This window comes from Stegastes partitus, unplaced genomic scaffold (assembly GCF_000690725.1).
Source record: "Stegastes partitus isolate 25-593 unplaced genomic scaffold, Stegastes_partitus-1.0.2 Scaffold272, whole genome shotgun sequence".
Classification (NCBI taxonomy): Eukaryota; Metazoa; Chordata; class Actinopteri; family Pomacentridae; genus Stegastes; species Stegastes partitus.
Window position 1 is genome coordinate 187,070 of NW_007578003.1, and position 19,904 is coordinate 206,973.

The 19,904-nt window shown below is 41.0% G+C and overlaps 1 protein-coding gene across 1 annotated transcript in view; it reads left to right on the top strand.

Moving 5' to 3' along the window:
- The first annotated feature begins 16,434 nt into the window (after positions 1-16,434).
- The window catches only part of add3a (adducin 3 (gamma) a), an 82,776-nt gene continuing 79,306 nt past the window's right edge, over positions 16,435-19,904 (top strand). Inside the window, exon 1 of the mRNA XM_008282443.1 lies at positions 16,435-16,551. The gene's annotated coding sequence lies outside the window, so the exon portion shown is untranslated. The remainder of the gene's footprint in view (positions 16,552-19,904) is intronic.

Genomic DNA, 19,904 nt, shown 5'->3' on the forward strand with positions numbered 1-19,904 from the left:
GTGTTCTCCGACGGTGAGCCGGGCTCCCTGGTGTTGACACAGTTGGTGTTTGTGCAGATGACATTAGATGGCTATCAAGGGCAGACCAGGCTCCCCGAGGCCTCCTGCCGCCCGGCGCTGCTGCCAGTACAGTACGGAGGCCCGGCCCACGTTTCGCAGTGGAAACCGCCGACCGCTGCGACCGAGAACACACACGTCGACGCCGGGGAAAGGCTCACGCGAGACACACACATGCGCACACATGCATATTAGTACCGACAGCCAGAGATGTTCAGGGTTCCGGTGCTATTGAGACCGTAGGGAGAGTGTCATAAAAATAAATGTAGCACTTCATGAATCGTGAGAGAGGAAGAAACGTTTCCTTTGCAAGGAAGCTGGTTAGTTACAAGGTCTGCTGGATCTCAGTATAGGCAGCGTGGTTTGTAGTGCAGCCAAGGCGCTTGAAAAGAAAACCCTAAAGCATGGGGATGTAAAAATAACAACTCCACGTCTGTCAGCTGACGTTAGTGTGGAAGATTGCAGGTTTTTGCAAACATTAAATATCTTCTTTTTGATTAGACTTTTAGAGTATGTCAGACATGTTGAATTGCAGAGCAAACAGAGATTTCAGCCGTAATGAAAAGGCTTCAGGATGTACAGTAGACTTTATTGTGAGAGCTGCCTTCCTTTCATTTTAGGGTTTTATTTCACTCATTCCTGGCTAATTTGTGTTTTCGTACAGACTTCAAAAAAACACACTAAGAGTAAATATTATTTAAACCAATTTCATGTGTCTGCTTCTAATTGTGTTGGATTTCTTCACCTCAGACGCATAACGTGGCTCAGAGTCTTAGCAGTCCCCAGAAGACCTGGATGACAAAAATAAAAATGCATTTGTGTCTTTTTTTTTTTTTGTCCTAGTTGGCGAGACGTCATTAACTCCAGCAGTCCCCCGGAGAGGTAAGAATTTTGACATCAACACGCACCATTTCAGCTCTTGCTCAAGCTTTTAAAACACCTGTTGAATGCATGAAGCTCTGTTGTGAGTATTATTTTACACTGTAACAGTCATAGTTGATGGGAAGTAAATTTGGGGGGAGGAGGGAGGGGGGGATCTCTAATGTAGTGTTAGCTGAAGTGGAAACTTCTGCTCTGTCGTCCAAATGCCTCCGCCCTCCTCTTTGGGTTTTGTCAAGGACACAGAAGGTACGTGGAGAGCAACTGCGAGCACTTTTTTGGAAAGCCATGAATAACTGACACGGCTTTGGTCAGTGGTAAACTTACAAACTGCCTCTGGCCAGACGTTTTATGTGCAGTCTGTGAAGGAAATGGTGCCAAGCCTTTCCTCTCTACAGGACTGTGCAAAGGATTTTCTAGGACAAAACACGGCGAGTGTGCATGAGCTGTTTTTTTTAATTTTTCAATAATGTTGAAGATTAAATGTCTGCTATGGCTCCATGTAGCTGACCTGCTACTATGCAGCAACGCTCCCTGATGGTTGTGGCAATGGTTTGCTCCTGCAAAGGTTCCCCTTCTCCTGATATTTTCAACTCTTTTTATCCTCAACACATTTCACACATATTTTAGCTGTTGAAGTATATTATACTGACAGCTTCGGTGGCTCATCTCTACTGTAATTCTTCTGCCTGCTACACTTGAATTTGCCAGGCTTTCATTCCAACATTTTCAGAGGTTATTAAGTGCAGCTTTAAGTCGATAATGCTGGCTTTATAGTAGGGGAACACCTGTTTTTTTGTTGTTTTTTTTTACTCTCAGACGTTGAGGATTTGAGAATTTGATAGCTTTTGCCACTGCACAGGCCACAGCTTCCATGCTTTATATTTGAACTTTTAAGAAGTAGCACTGTTCTGCTTTTTACATTTAAATTCACTTGAAAGTGTCTCTGTGTAGCAAACTTCAGAAATGTCACAAAAAAATAAACTGCAAATGTTCATCAAGATAAAATCTCTTGATTGGGTTCATGCTTTTGCATCAAGCTGTCTTGTTCGTCAGTGTATATTCTGTATTAAAAACATGGATTTGGCACATTTCTAATGCACTCCAAATTGCTGTGCAGCTTATATGTGCGTGAGTGAAACAAAAGCTCTCTGTGGTTCTGATGTTTTATGCCTAAGACCAACATTTGGATCCTTGGATTGTTGAGAAATTACATTTTACGGAGCCAGTGTCATTTGCTTTTATTCAGAAGTATCTGCCTCAAGAATAAGCTTTTATGATACTCGATACGTGTTGCACATTTCTCTGCTTCTGTGCTGATTTTCCAATTCAAAACAGCTTACATGATACTGGGTTGGAAACAAAGCTTGAGGTCAGCGGTTGTTATCCTTCTCTTTCCAAATGTCATACTGTGTGTCCTTGCGGAGAAGTGTGTTCACAAGTGATCTTGCAGAGAATTAACTTCTCAAGAAAGCGAACGAGGTTTCACTGTCCACAAAAGTTTGAAATCTCTCCCCACTAAAAAAATTCGTCTTCGGTCAGCTTGATTACTAGTCTCGGAGGTTTGACCTTCACTGCACAGACTGAAAAACGCTCAGGGTTTTGACACTACAAGATTTTCTTCAGAGTATTCTGCAGAAAGGGGAAGTTGCTGAGTTTTGAAGCGTGTACTTGCAAGACTTCACACCGAGTTTGGAAGCCGATCCTGCTTCAGTGTTGTGCAATGTGGGAACTTAAAACCTGAGAATGGAAGACATCTTTTATAATGACATACCTGAAGCTGATCTTTACATTTTAATAGCCTCCTTGGGGTCAGCTCCGTTACACTGTTTGAACAGGTAAGTGCTTGTCTTAAGGAAATAACGGGACTTCTTATTAGTTCTCATCCCAGAACAACAGTCTGATTCATCCTCAGCTGACTAATAAAAGGATCTTCATCTGTGTTTACAGCTGTGGAATCCCAATATGAGCAACACAAGAATTTCTATTGACAGAAGTTGTCTATCTCAGTCCCTCTTGTGTCTTTACCTCCTCTGTCTCTCAGTCTGTGTCTCTCAGTCTTATCTTACCCTCCTTGTTCTCTGTCAGATACTCTCAGAGTGTCTCTCTCAGGCCCGGTTTGGCTGCTCTCCCAGGTCCAGGGTCAGAGGAAATCAGTTCATGCCCGCTCGCTGACGTGTCTCCTAATGTGTTGAATACCTCTGTTGCAGTCTGAGGTGACAGGTTGTCTTCATATCGGGATGCTTTGTTCCTGTATGGGATGATTTGAGTCCAGAATTAGCTGCTGAGTGGTTTAGTCGTCAGTTTGTGTCTCTGATTCCTGCTGGACGTCGAACTGTTTGAGAGTAATGTGCTATGTATTTATACGGTCATGTTGAATGGTATTGGTGCAACATAATAAGGGAATCTGCTATCATGCATGCTTATGGATGACAGCAACAGCCTAGAAATGGGCAAAATGAGGCTGGAGGGTTTGTCAGATTTACAGACTTTGTCGCCTAATAGAAAGTAATTCCAGCTCTCCAGAGACGTCTTCCTGAATTTTGTCAGACCAGCAGTCCATGTCCTCAGAAGAAGAGCAACACTCAAACGAAGATGAAAAGAAATTGAAAATATCTACGTTTGAGCTGCTGGAACTAGTGATTATTCCTATTATTTTGTTTAAACAGTAACTCGATTAGTAGAATAGCTCCAGATTAATTTTCTGTTGGTCTATTGGTTTTGCGGTAACGTCTAATCTTCTTCTGTTAATAGTCACAATTCTCTTGTTCGAGTTTATTCAGTGTAATTATCAACAAGGACTCCCGCCACAGGATTCCCACTGGAGCTGACAGCATTGTCACTTGGACATGTCTGCCATTTAAAGTGCAAACCACAGCTAAGCCATCTGGCTAAGCTGCTAATGCTCCATTTATAAATTACACCACAATAGAAAATGGATTAGCAGCTGTTGATGTAATCCCTTAATGAGGTTCGTAGTGCTTTCTGTGATTTAGTTTATCCTGCATTGATAGCTGGAAGTCAGAAGTAATGCACCCTGTTGCACTGAATTAAGCGTGTTGGTGTTCGATATGTTGACATTTAACAATAATAATGAAACTAACTGTTGGTTAAACCAGAATCAAGTCCATCTTTTTGACTTTTCCTTCTCTTTAAAGGAGCATCATTTAATTTTTGGCCTCTAGGCAGCAATCTGGAAAATAGTAAATGATGACGTAATAAAACCGAATAAATACATGATAGTTGCTTATTTATACATCAAGGAGACAAAAAGCGACATTAGCATTAAATTATGGATGCATTTCTGTCCAGTGTTGTTCTGTTGGTGTCTCCCAGCTTCTACCTCTGTAGCTTCACTATGTCAACCAGTTAGTTCCAAATTTATTTGCTTTTTATTGCTTGGTTGGTGATGTACGTTTCAATTCATTGAGCTTTTATTGGTGAAAACTACCCCGATCTAAACAGTTAGACTGGAAGGTTTTGGGCCGTGAAGTCAAAATAGTAAGCTTAAAGATGCTGAAATAGCAAAGGTTAACTGCAGAGCCTATTGATAATTATCTGTAGAGTTGTCACAAGTGGCCCTTTAGTCATTTGTTCCATTGGTAATTATAAGCCACAGATTAAAGCAGCTTTTAATAACTGTCGTTCTCTTGAGCTATCTATTCCAGTAAACCAGTCTAATGTGACTCATGTATTTGAGAAGCTGAAAGTGAAAGAAAGAAACTGTTGGCCTCCCGTAATGTTGTCAAGGTGTCCGTGAAACCAACAGTGAGAAGTAAACAGACCAGACATGCCCACTGGTTTCAAGGCTGTCAGCGCAGCAAGGAAATTTGAAAAGACAAGTTGAGGAGTTGCCAAAAATACAATGGAAAATAACAGAGATATAAAACCGCATGACGCTCAACCAATTATGAGAGTGAAAGCTAATGTTGAAACTTGCCATTTTGTTTCACTCTAAGGCTTTATGCATTTTCATTTTCATTTTCTCTGTCTGTAATTGAGTTTTCTTTTTCTTCTAGTGCATCAACCTTTCTCCTCCTGCTTCTCTCTCCCCACTCTTTTCCTTCCCTTTTACTAAGTAAGATAAAAAGCTATTTTCTACTTAGTCAGCTTCTCCTTTTACCCTTATTCGGTGACTTATTAAAACACCTCAGCTTGCAGGCCCAAACATTTCTGGTAGTCATGCCCTGATGATGCCATGCACCTGGCTATATTGTCAGTTCTTGGTAATTTTGCAGTACAACAAAACCAGTGCAGCGGCTTGTTGGGAGCTGCCTGCTCTTGTTTTAGGAGGCAGAAGTTCATAATCAATGGCTCTGTTACTAGTCCTGCCTGTTTAGAAAAAATAAAGCAAGAAAATGAGATTGATGGATGGTGTGAAAAATGTATCAGGGTATCGGTGATAGACAGAAAATCCTTTGGTAGTTGAAGTTGTCTTGTTTTTTTAGTTATTAATGCACTTATAGCCTTTTCATTGTTCATTTTTGTCACTGACAGGATTTCATATTTGCCTAATAGTGTAAGCTTATATTGAAAGTATGCCAGCGTATCCCTTCAGTTATTTAAAGAGTAGTTTTAGAATGGGAAGATTAATGGAAAAGATGCAGAGGCACCCAGTCTACAACATCCCTGTGCAATATCACCTAAAAGTCAAATGATTCAAAATGGATCAAAAAACACCTCAAATTATTGCATCACTTTTACATTGAACAATATTTTTTCAGGGTTTGTGCTGTTCTTACTTTCTCTTCAAAATACAAACCAAACATGTTCTGCTAGATTTAAGTCAGGCGACAAACTTGACCTACTTGATCGTAACTTTCACTTCTTCCTCTTTGGAAACTCTTGTGTGATATTGCCAGTGTGCTTTGAATTTTTAGTACGCTGAAGGAGTCCTCTTCTGCCAAACCTCTGGAGACTTGATAGTTGTCTTGCCAGGCAGCATTTCAGTATCAACAAACATTCATGGTGTCATCTGTTCAACACCTTTTGCACTTCAGCAGCTCTGTATCGTCACATTTGTGGGCTTCACTACCAGGACTATGCATTCACTGTGGTAGTCTTGGCCAGATTTATACTAAACATGCTACGTCGCATCTGAGCTCAACACATTTATCTTGATCTCATATTTTCATAGACATTTATCATTTCATGCCCCTTTAGCAAAGTTGAATAGTGCACTTTTGTTCCAAACAGCAAGCAAGGATATTTTTTTTGGATGCTGTCCATCGAAATTGAGTTCAGTCTTTCACACTGTTTGAGCTGTCACAATAACTCTGATTTCTATTGATAACACCTGTGCCAGATCAGATGCACTTGCCCATATGTTTTTTTTAAAAAACTGGATTGTGAAAGTAGTTCCCTGTGTGTGGTGTCATTTTAGGAGGATAGCCACCAAGACTCTGGCTAGTGGTACTAATGCTTGTTCTATACCTCCTAATTACTGCAGCTATGTTTTAGCCTATTTTAGTTCCTGATCTTCTCATATCCTATCCTATATTTGTCAAGTCTCGTAATTAGATTTTTCAATTCTGGCAATTCTTTTTCATGTAGACCTATGATGTAAACATGCAGATAGACCCAGCCTGTAAGTTTAAAACTTCAGTGATCACAGGTTTCAGATCTTATGTGTCACTAATCAGAGTCCAACTTTGGCCTGTATTTTAAACATAGTCTTTCTAAAACATGTATTTTTGTTAGTTTATGAGAGCAAATACTCTAATAGATAAAATGACCTGAACACCCCTGATATTTACCTGAGCCTTCCTTTAGATCTTCTGGCTTTAGAGCTGCAAACACCTTTTTTCATTTGAATATTCTTTTTTTATTGACAGTCCTGTGGGATACTAATTTGAACTTGTTGGTTTTAAACTATTATTTAAAGTGCAACACTGATGTCACCATTTTAAAATCATAGACTCATCCAGATCTCCACTCCTTAAATACGTGTACAGTTGAGGGTCACACATATAGTGTATTTGCATAGTTACAGTCCATTCTTGTCTCCCACTGATCTGGTGTCACTTCCTGAGTCAGACATGTCTTTGCCTCTCGCTCACTTACTCACTCAAAGACAAGTCGACACACATGCTAAGCTGGCTTCGGTTTAAAGTGCACTGAGGGAATCTGCAGCACAAAGGAGGTTTTGATTTATACACATTTTCACTGCGGAGATAGGCAGCTGTTGGTGGGCACTGGCTGCGGAAACATAAACCTGCAGGCGTTCAGCCAAAAGGGATGGATTGTGTAGATGGTGGAAATGAAAAAGACATGCAGTTCTTGGACTTTTACTGGGAGAGTCTTTGGTGTAAATCACAAAAAGGCCGTGCACGTCTGACAGGGATAATGGTATAATGATGTTCAACCCAGCCCTCCAGTGTTACAAGGGTTGAGCGTACTAGGAGTTCTTGTCGTAAATTGTGTATTGATTTTGAGGCACCCATTATTCAGATTTGAAGATATCGGTCCTCATTTGTATTTTCTCACCCTGACCAACAGTGCTGTGTGTTAGTATTAATCATAAGTGGCCTTTCTGAAGAGTGACATACCCTGATTTGTAGCTACAAAAGGTTTTAATTATAATCAAAATGGGTGTTTCCCTGATAAATAACAGCTGCGTCTTCAGTGACTCATACGTCCTGACAGCAGCCAGAGGAGGAGGTCGGCTTGTGTGTTTGTTGCTATGCCTGATTGCACATGTACTTTATTTGGTTTGTGTTTTACAGCCACATCTGATATGATTTGTTACCCTCTGTTTGGAGCTGTGTCGAGATGGAAGAAAGCGTTTTGGTCGTGCTGGAGTGTCTGTATATCTTCTGCTTTATGGACGTCTGTCTGTGTGCCACGGCTTTGCGGTGACGTTTGTGTTTGACTCCGTTTCTGGGCCACATGATGCGTCTTGTAATCATCAGACACATCCCAGTGAAATGCAGACCCAGTGCATGTGATCACAGTTTAACCACAAACACAAATGCAAAGAGGAAATAAGAAAATGATTCAGTCATTTTCTTTTCTTTCTTTTTTTTTTACATGTGAATGTCGTTAGCCAAACGCACTTAGTAGAAGCCTTTATACAAGCACATAGAGTCAGAAACTCACACAAATTCTACTTTCAGCTCTGGTGGCCTGTGGAGCTTTTGTAGTGCTGAGAGGCAACAAACGACAGCTTTGTATTTTAGGAGGCTGGGAAAGTGGAACCACACTAACACACACACACCACACACGGACACACACATGGACGCACACACACACACACTTTGGAAGTGTCAAAGCCAGTGCACAGCTCTGTCCTGCTCAATAGGCTGATTCATTAGAGCCTCCTCATGACACTAGTGCAGAAAATGGACTTGCAGTAAAGGGAGGATGTGGAGTTAGGAGTGTTACAGCTCAGCACTCTGAGGCTGATGTGACCTGACAGTGGTCAGGTCCGCATTAAATACATGACATTTATGACCTGACAGTGGTCAGGTCAGTCCCAAGGGAACAATGCCCCATAAAATCCTTGTTTGTTGTGTGCTGAGTGTCACTGCAGGTCTTTGTAAGCAGTAGTGTGTTGTCACATTACCAAAGCTCTGACTTCAATACACGCCTACTAAATACAGATGTTTTTATATTTCAATATTTTTATTAACATTTGTTCAACTTAATCTTTTATTCATTGTGTTTCATGGCCTGTTGTTATAACTGCACAGTACTTTAGTTCAACTCCTATTGTTTTCAAATGAATTAGACATTGACTGAAACAAAACCAAAAACCAAAAACATCAGAAAAGTAGCATAAATATAGATTTAAAACATGAAACCTAGAGATTTTTTTGTAAAATTAATTCCAAAAGAACAACCTTAGTGCACATTTTAGTCACACTTTGTGACTTTTCCTGAAATTCAAGCTGCCTAAATGTGATGTGATGGACTCTAAACCCAGAGGACTGACCGGTCTGTTCCTGTGTGGCTTTTTTAATACCGACCACATCACATTATTAACTTGGTTGCAATGAAAATATTTATAAGAACAGTATAGATGTATGCTTTTTTAAAAAAAATTTTTTAAGAGAGCTTGTTGTCACTTTTAAATCTAAGTTAACAAAACAGAAAACTACAAACTGTATGAATAGTGCAGACCTGTGCCAAGGACATGTATTGACTTGATTTTTTCTACTTCAGTACACTGCTGTAGTGTTAAGAATGAAAATCCCTGGTTTGAGCTTCACTGTCATGCAGTGACAAACTATATTATTTAAAGGCTTAATAAATGTTTTGTTGGGTGTTTTCGTGCTTGTTTACTTCCTCATATATGTAGCCATGTTCTGAACAATGAATTTGTTCATTTATAACATTAATAGTTGCACTGTTATAAATAATTACGTAATATTGTCATTGCAGCTTTTACATGGTATACAGCAATCTGATGTCCCCAGTTCATCAAGTCATTTGCATCCAGATATCACTTAATATCCAGTGTTTTATAAATTCAGTACATCTTCTTGGCAGAGGTCTGTGCTCATTTTCTAGCAATAGATGTAATTGGAAACAAAAGTGTCTCCTATTAGCTACACTGATTGTGGATACATTCATCATTGATATTGCTGATGCTGGTAATTGTGGGAAGGCCTGATGTTCAGCAGCTTGCTAATGATGATACAGTTAACATTAGCAGTGACATGATGTGTTTGTATTTAGAGATGTTCTCTACATTGGTGAGTCAGCTAAAAAGATAAAAATACATAAAAAATACATTCCCATTTCTTTGACCAATATTTGTGGATGTGATGTAGTTACATTATATATCACACTCATGGATATTGTTCGTACAAGTTTGCATGTCTGATGGGAGTTGGATGTGCTGGGCCACTCGATCTGCGTAACTACAGCATCTTGTGAGGCTTCGTGGTGTCTTCTTTTTCATTCATTTTCGGGTACATAAGCAACATAACTCTTTAGATCGCTTCATGCATCTGCCTCATTCACAACCTGTGAATGGTCAGCATCAGTGCTTGCTGTTTGCAGCCACTGGTTGGAGCCATGAAAAGCCTGCAAACACACTCTACCATAAAGTCACACATCAGTGTTCATCATCAGAAGTTCTGCTCTTACTAGATTTGGTATTGTTTTTAATTTCAAGCCATTGCAATGCTTTTCTAGTGTCAGTTTGCCATGCAACACTAGTGAGCAGATTAGTATTAGCAACATTTATCAGTACTTCATATAGACGTGGATATATATGTGGATACAGTGAGTTGCCCCTTGAGCTTATTTAGTCATGACATTTGCACTGCTGTATTCACATCTATCTCCTCCCTGTTGTCCTGTCTTGTGGTCAGTGTTTAAAGGCAAACATGTATTACATTATCTTTCATTTTGCATCCATTCTTTGTACTAAATGAGGAGCTTAACAGACATCCAAGCAAATATAATTACATATAACTCTACAAATTATTTACTGTCTCTGTTGCAGCCCAGTTCTGCTCACAGGCTCGGTCTGTATTATAGAGAATTATATTACCAGCGTTGGCCATGTAAGTGCACCATCCAAACATTATTGTGCTTCATTTTACGAGCTGGTTCATCCAAAACCCTCAGATTTAGAGGGTACCGACAGCTGCCATTACTCATCATTATTCACAACAGAGCCGCACAATAATTCCAAGATATTTACAGCCTGTTCTGATGCATAAAAAGCATCAGAAAATGTCCAAGCTAGTGTTTTCCAATAGTTCATCCCTAATGAATTTACAATGCGGGACAGAGTTGAGTGAAATAAAAACTTGAAGGAGGTTGTTTTTATCTAATATTGTCATTATTGAATCTGGCTGCTGGCAGTGGAAATGCTGGAGAGGGTGTTGTAAGTAATGATGTTTGGCAGTGAGCTGTGTTTGTGTGGATCTCTCCCTCGATGTCTCCACTGGAGTCAGGCAGACTTAAAGTCCAGACCTCATATAGTCTCACAGACCAAACCTCCTCCTCCTCCTTCAGATACGTGTGAGATTTACTTTACGTCTTAACGGCTCCCTCTGGGCCGCTCCGGGGGATGAAGTTGAATTTTAATATTTTTGCAGCCTGTATTAGATTACTTTAATGCTTTCTGCTGAAGCTGACATCATTATTATGAAGCTACCACTGTGTTCATTTCTTCCGTTGCATGGCGGTAGTTGGTGTTCAGCTGATCCGTGAGCTTTAATTTTCAGTTATTGAATTTAAAACGAAGACGAGCCGGAGTGTCACGCTGTCAAGTTTAAGTCCATGTAACCGTGTACATTTTGACCATAATAAGCACCTCCTGACCTTGTGCCAGACATGGGCTCATTAGTGAAAAAACTGTGTTTACTGCTGTCACATGGTGTCGAAGTCAACATGAGGAATTTAAGCGAGTCCCCTCCCTCCTCCTCCTCCATCCCTCCACCGCATAGGAGTCACCACACCCCATACTGGCAGGGCAGGTAGCCTCAGGACAGGAGTGGACTGAATTCTGTGAACAAACACGGAAAAATAAATCTGGATGATTCATAAAGCTTAGAGGGCATTGTGTCAGGTTTAATTATTTACAGAGGGTGACATTTATTCATGGATCATTTGTTAAAGGCCATATTTTGTTGACCACTATGACTAGGAGAAGATAAACCTTTTAGGCTCCTGATGTTGGTTAAAAAATTGGAAATATTTAAATCTTTTTGGTAGTGATGCATGATATTAAAATTTCTGGCTGATGCCAATATCCGATATTAAGATTTCTGATATTGCCGATAACTGATATTACCGATGTCGATATTCAAGTTTTGTTCACACCACAAAATGAGTTTAAGTACGCACTGTAAGGAGGTGGAAACTATTCAGAAGAAGCCCAGATTAGACCACATAGGCTTCTTTATGATGTAACAAAAGTAAAACATATTTTAGCATATTTAACGTTCAAGTCCAGGACCACTGAAGTACAAACATCTGTGAAATAGCAGCAATATCAAATGTAGAGACGAAGGCACTAATGTTAGACGATCATCAGTTAAATTTGTTCATCGGACTGTTACCGATATATCGGACAAAACACTAACATCGGCCGATACTGATGTGGTCACCGATATATCCCTACTTTTTGGCCATAATAATAATTATAGTAATAACAATACTCACCAATAATGGATGTAATCTGAGTTTTCCCTCTGTAAGACCCTCACACTAACTGAGGTTGCTTTCTTCCAGCTGCTCAGCACTATTTCCTCTGACTTTATTTAATGCCTGCAGCATCAGACAGCATCAGGGTCCATATGTGCATCTAGAAACACAAAGAGTTGCGTGCATTTTTACAAGTGGAACAACAGCACTAGTAACATTATTACATTTTTTAAAAATGATCCCAGAGAGATCATAGAGAGTGAATCAGTCCCGGCCAGAATCCGATCGCAAGTCACACTGTGTCAGCCTGCATGTCTTCACAACAGACAGGTGAGCTGCCACGTAGAGTGGTCGTTTAGCTGGTTGCTTCCAGCTGTTTAGGACTATTTCCTCAGAGTTTTGTGCATTCACGTACAGCGTAACACCAGTAACTTCATTAATCAGTTATGATTATAACTTATTTCTGACACAGAGAAAGGATCAATCAGGATCTAACAGCAATTTACACGGTGTACTTTTATTCACATCAGACAGGTCAGCTGTCAGGATGGTTGCTTCCAGCTGTTTAGGACGATTTCTTCAGAGTTCACTGAATACCTGCAGTGTCAGACAGGATCCACCAGTGTCTCCAAAGTGAGAATTGTGTATATTTACACGCAGAGCAGCAGTGACTCCATTAATTTGTTATAATTCTAAATTATTGCTGACAAAGAGAAAGGATCGATCAGGGTCTCACACTGTGTACAGGTCACACAGAGTAGCAGTTTGTGGGCTACAGTGAAATATTGTGTTAGTATATTGTGCATGACCTTCCTCAGGTTCCTCCCTGAGCTTTCGGTTGTGGCTTTCAGTCACCTCAGAACAGAAGTGGACTGAATTCTGTGAACAAACACGGAAAAGTAAATCTGGATGATTCATAAAGCTTAGAGGGCATTTTGTCAGGTTTAATTATTGCAGTCTGACATTTATTCATGGATCATTTTTTAAAGGATATATTTTGTTGACCGCTGTGGCTAGGAAGTAATAAACCTTGCAGGCTCCTGGTGGTGGTTCAAAAAATGGAAAATATTTTTCTAAAAACATTTAGTCAGACATTGTTACAGGCCTATTTGTAGTATCAGCCACTGCTGTGATATGCCTCATTTTCTTGTCTGGTGCAAACAGTCAGACACAAACACAATACTTTCCTGCTGCTTTCTGCATCATCTGTGCACTTTGACAATATGTGACTCATGTTTCAGTACGACAAACGCACCAAATCACTGTAATAGTTCTTGCTGCTCTGTTCCTCAGCCAGACTTAATTTTCAGTGCTGGACGTAGGCCAGTAGGCCACTGCAGGCTTCTGCAGGTGAATCCTAGCACTTCCTCTGGGTTTTTCAGGGGATTTTGAGCTTGCGTCAGCGTTTGCATTGCATCGTGATCCTCTCGTGTTTGCAGGGAGTAGACTGGGTTCATACACTGTTCTTACACAAAGTTGGATTCAGGGTAGAGAAGCTTTTTTTTTTGCCATTTTATCTGATTTATGTGCACATTTTGTTCTCTTTCAAAAGAATATATTCGGAGAAAAACTACTGCTGTTTTGTTCTTGTTGATACTGCAGTTCTGTGAGTATTTTTCTGTGCTCCTGGCTCTGTACTTTGTTGTTTTTAATAAGAAAATTGTGCATATTAGTCATATGTAGCAGTGGAAAGAAGAGCGAAGCATATCCAAGTGTTAGTTATTGTGGGTCAAAATGGAACGAATGACAAAATAACAATGACATGTCAACCTCAACAATGTTTTCAAATGTAGCAGTGGTTCAGAATGTCAAGGACAGAAACCGTCTATAGAATAAACACTTCAAAAATGCTGATGTCTCATTTTCGAATGCATCAACTTGTTTTTGTGTAGATGGAGGACTGAGAAGAGTGTCTTAAGTAGGCTGTGTCAGCAACATACACCATAAAGATCATACATGTAAACTGTAGAGTTGTCAAGTCTACAGTTACACAATATCATATCATGATCCTAATCCTAAATCAGTAATAACAGACAGACACTGACAGAAAAGTGTTGCACAGTTTGCTGATTTATACGCACAGTCTGACACGTGTGCAGGCACAGAATTACAAACCATCATAAATTTACACCTTCATGTCTCATCCTGCTTTACTTCAACTATAAAACTCCCTACGAGCGTAAATGCTTATTAACAATACAGCATGCATGTCATTTGCGACGTGAACTGCTCCGTCTTCCTCCTTCCCCTCCATAAAAGAGGCATTGTAGAAATTTACAACCAGCAATCCCGCTCATAAATAATCTACACGTGCATCCCCGTTTTAAGCCACGGAGACCGCCGAGCCCCCCTGCACATTTCACTCAAATATGTGCTAATGTTAGACCAGGCATTCGGGCTCAGCTATGCCGGAGGAGGCCAGAGGGCGAGGTTTATTCTGGGACAGGTATGCGCCGTCTAAGAAAGGCTGTGAGAATAGATGCACGGCTTGTTCTTGCGTGTAAGATGCTGTTTATTAAATACGTGCATGAGGTGTTCTTAAAGGCAGATTTGAGATTTTTCTGCAAAACGCGAGCTGTCAACGACAAATGATTCCTGACTGAGGATTCCGTTTATTCCAGTGCAGCTTGAACACACCACAACTACTTGTAAATAGTTTCCAATGTGGGAGATTCACTGCTTTCAGCTTTCACGAGGGATTGATCCTCTCATCCTAGACGTGGTTAGACAAACGTAAAACCGCGCTCGCCGCACAGACAAGCGGGGAATCCCTGCCACTTAGAGACTGACAGCTGGATATACAGTAGCTTGGCGGACTCGTGTCTCCCCATGATCCTCCTCTCTCTGCTTGAATAATTGATTCAGAATTGATTTAGTCTCAGCTGGCTCACTTGCTTCCCGAGTACGGACACCATCTTGTATTTTTGCTTCCTATAATTATTGTCTGCCCCCCTCTTTTTTTTTTTTCTGTGCTAGTCAGCAATAAAGTCGAGCATTTTTCAAGGAAGCAGCAATTAAAACTTCATCTGAGATTTGTTTGTTGCTCTGGTCGACCATAAATTACACACACCAACAATTTTCCTTTACATGAGGGAAGTTAAACGTCAGGCGATTCCCATTTGGGAGCTTAGAGAAACGTCTCGGGGACAGTGCATTTCATCAGGAGTGATATTTTTTACAGTCGGTTGAAGGCTTGCTAATGAAAGTCCATAATGGTCTGCAGCATGTGAGGGTGTGTTGGGAGGTGTGGAAGTTAGCAGAGCAGGAATGTTGAACTTTCCACAGATAGCCCCGTCAGTGTGAAGTCAGCGAGGGAGCCTTTCACATGCTAATTTAATGTCACCCTCCTTGCCTCTATTTATATCACCCCGGTTAACAAATTGACCTAACCTCAGCGATTATAGCACTAAAATGTCATCGTAAATCTACTCAAATTTATACAAAAATACAGTAAAGGCCCCATAATGTCGAGCCAGAAGTAGTATTTAACATTTTTGTCGTCTATATCCACCTGCTGGCTTCACATGCAGACATGAGAGTCTTCTCAGGAAGATGGTGAAGTACTTTCATGAAACTCAAGGACGCGCAGAAATTCTCACAATATATTCAGCGTTCTTGACATTTTTTTCCAAATCCTCCGGTTCTCTAAATACCAGCACCTCCCTCCTTTCTTTGTTTTGGTCAAATCCTTCTCCAGACTCTTTTGTGTGCAAGGAGATTCCTCTCATGAGGAGGTTGTTAAGCTGCTATCAGGGAAAGTGCTGGATGTCTTTTGGAGGAGTAATGGGGAGGGAGGGACCGTTCAGCGGAGGGGAAGAAGGGGAAGGCTGTGGCATTTTTTTCTGCTTCGCTCAGGACTTTGTGAACTTTTTGCAAAATTAAAAGTTTGGTCTTTAGGAAGGAAGGTAAACAACAGAGTAAATTAAAGAGTAATTTATGGTGTTTCATTTTCTTTGAATGCTCTCTTTGTTCTGAAATCAGTACAGAGTTCTGAAAGGAAGAAAAAAAAAACACCTTTGAAGGTCTTACAGCTTTTTCACAAAAGATCAGTGAGGCACCCTGAGGGCAAAAGACCCTGTCATCTCCCTCCTGTGTGTGTGAATTTAAATCAGGTTCTCCCCTCCCCCCTTTCCCTCTCCGACCACTATCAGCACCCTCTGAATTCACAGTTTCCCCCCTTTTCCTCATGCCGGCCAGTCCTCTGCAGCTCCTGCAAGCAGATACGGTGTGTTTTCTACCAGACAGTGGCTCCGGCTTTTGGAAGGAAGAGCGCTAAAGGAAAAAAAAAAAAAAAAAAAGGAGGGGAGACACTGTAGGAGGAGCGTGAAGGAAAGAGGGCAGCCGACGCAACAGTTTTACACTGCGCTGGGCTACAATGGGAGAGGCGTGTTAGAGAGAGAGAGCGAGAGCAGCACAGGCAGAGAGGACTCGCTGCAGTGCAGGTGGATCCCGGCCGTCTGGTGAAGAGGAAGATTTTGGAGGCAGCACTCTTGTTTAACTGTGCAGCAGGTTCGTACGGGGTTTTCCGATTGAAGCTTTTTTTTTTAATGTGGGACGGTTTGTGCCACTGTGTGTGTGTTTTCTGTGAATGAATGGATGCTGTGTTCCCCATCGTCAAGGCTGCTGTATCACTGCTGGACAATTTTGTTGATTCTGTGACATTCCCCCGAGCCGACAAGAAAAAGTCTGCAAACCTGTGATGAACTCCTTTGCAAAGTTGAATTTGTTTTATTTGTAGCTCGTGCACAAAAGTTTTTCAAACTTCAAGACACTTGCCGTAGTGGCACGCTAAATGAAATAGCAGAGGCCCTTTTCCCTCCTTTCAGATTGAGAGTTCTTTTTTTTACTGTGGAGAAGAATAGAGCAGGGGGCTTTGAATGGGCCCGAGATGGCTTTCTGTGTGCACAGGAGAGGTGCCGCCCTCTCAAGTGTCAGCATGCGTATGGGGAGGCGGCGGGGGGTCGCTTCATGCGCTTTGCAGTTTGCAGAGGGGGGCTGGGTTTTCTTGCATCTGTCTCACATTGATAAGAGATGAGCGATCACCTGTGTTTAGTCTCCTGCATGTGTCAAGATGTGTGTTAAAGGTTGAGGATGTCTAAATTTGCTTCCCAATCCAATAGCCCCCATCTCAGCCTTTATCCTCCAAGGGAGCAATGCGGTCAAGCGCTTGAGTGAATCTGTCTTTTCATAGGTGTCCGTTTACTGTTGATTGAACAGCGATATGGAGACATCAGGAGCGGCTTGTTTTCTATTTCTGACTGTTGTTTTCTGGGTGCTCCTATGAAAGGCCCCCTTTCATGGTTGGATAACCGACTGATGGGAAAGCCTGTGGTTTGGTTGCTCATGTTGTTTTTTTGTTTGCCAGCCCTGAATTTGCTGCTTACAGTTAGATCTATATTGCTTGAGGTGTTTTGCGTGACCAGGGATGTTTTGTTTTCTTAAACACAACAACCTGTAGCCATTTCAGCTCATGCATGTCGGTTTTCAACCCAACAGATTTTTGATACAAATCTTTCACATTGCATTGCAGTTTATCTGGCAAAGAGCTGCAACAGTGTGTTTGAGGAAGGTTTACGGCCAAGTTGAATCTTGTTTGTGTTGCAGTCATTTTTCAGGTGATGCAAAATTTCAACTTGCAACGATCAGCAGCAAGTTTGTGAACGTCAGCATGAATTGCGAACATTCGGACTGCACCAACAAACTGAATGCTTGTGTTGAGAAGAAGCGGTGGCATTATCCAAGCCTTTATAGTTCATCGTTAAGGGAGTTGTAGCTGAAGTGATCACTGCCGGACTTTGGAGGTGCCTTGATTTGTATTTGCTTTCCATCGATTAACACAGTTGGAAGTTCTAAAATCTCCAGATATCCTATGCCATGTCTGACCACTGTGCTTGCGACCCGGAAGGCTTTACATCTCTCAGGAATAATTACTGACACTGCGCTACAATCCAGTTTGTAATTAGCTTATACCTTACTGTATAACTTATGTTCATGTTGCTAAAAACTCACATCTGGCCTTTCAGAAACAGCCTCTAAGCAGCTGACTGATGGCCACCTTAAAATATGAAAGTATAAAAACTGCGTGCACATCTGTATTTAACATCCATATCAGAAAAACATTTCTGCTAAATACTGAAACCGTGATTTTGCTTTAGGAGCAGCTACAGCCCGTCCTGCTGTGCAAACACAAATATGTGTATGTGTTCTGGGTTGGGACGAGCCAACAAAGCTTCAAAATGTCAATCCATACAGAATTAACCTGACAAAATTAACTTTTTGGTTGGCTTCCTCCCTGTCATCACAGCAGAAATACTTTCCCAGCTTTTGCCCAATAAAGCCCGACTTACTGTCAGGTTTGTCTCCTCAGTGCAGAAACGATGAAGTCTTTTCGATTCCCATCAGCAACACAGACACCTGCAGTAAACTCCTCACTCACTTTCCTCTGTTGTCTTATCAGAACTTAGAATAAGCAGTCTTCATCAAGGGAAACATGACTTTAGCTAACATATTACGAATGAAAAGTAGGTTTAAGGCACTTTGTTAACCTATCATTGATCGAATGATTGATCTAAAATTCACCAGTAAAACACATATTTTGACTTCAGTGACCCTTAATGAAGAAACAAAAGGTGCATGATCGAGGCTTTGCATGCTCTTACAAAGTGTAAAACATTCTGTCAAATCCAAAGTCCCGTGCTTTGAGATTCAACTCTATGAGTGGAGGAGATTATTATCATTATTACACATGCTGCTCGCTGCCATGGCGATGGCCTTGGTCCTCTAACGAATCTTGAAACGTCTAATCAAATATTTGTCCAGAGTTCTTTTGCAGAAAAGCAATAAAACAGCACCCTTGCTACAGGCTTTGTTTGGTCTTCTCTGAGGTTTTTTTTTCCACATTGTTGCATGACTTTGTGTGCCGGGCCCTTGAAGAAAATGTTGCTGCTTCAGGCCGAATGATTTTTCAGTCCTGCTGGCCTTGATTTCCGCTCTCCAGGCATTTTTTTTTTTTCTTTTTCTTGTATCCATGTGAATTTAACACCACATGCCTGCTCTCGGGTCAGAGTTTTGAGATCTGTCTTTGTAGGAAGTCAAGACAGATTTCTCAATCTTACGTGTGACTCGCTGCACTTCGACCGTGTAGTTTGATTTTTAAAAGTTAGCAGAAGAATTGACTTTCCCACCCACACGCTGTAGCTGAGGAGGTGGACAGAGATTCCTGTGATGCTCAAGTATTGTCCTGGTGTCTCAATCAGCCTCGGTGACCTGAGCACCCCTCTAGTTCCTCTCCTTATGTTTCCACTTAGGGAGGGATGATGGGCTGTGTGTGTGTGTGTGTGTGTGGGTGTGTGTGTTTGTGAGTGTGAGTGTGTGTGAGTGAATGTGTGTTTTATAAAAGATAGGAATGAGATTGTCATATTATTAAAGAGATGGGTGTCACTTTTCTTTCTAACTTGTGTTTCAAATGACTAGTTTATGTAATTTGTGTGTGTGTGTGTGTGTGTGTGTGTTAAATAGCTTGGCTAGCCTTTCCACCATTATGTCATACAGCATGGTTTCCAGCTGTCCCAGTCAGCTGAACTCAATTTCAAGAAAGTCCTTCCCAACCACAGTCTAAGTCTACGCACATATGTGTTGCGTATATATGTGTGTACATGGTTTAAATTTGTACTTTAAAAAAAAAATTAAAAAAAAATTGCCCTTAATTATTTGTATAAACGTCCACACTCAAATTCTGTGGATCGGACCCGTTGGCTCACTGAGTGAAGAAAATCAGATTCTGAGTAATGAAAGCTCTGAACCGTTTATGGTTGTGTTAGATGATTGCGATTTGGTTCTGATTGAACACCGCGTTCCAGCTC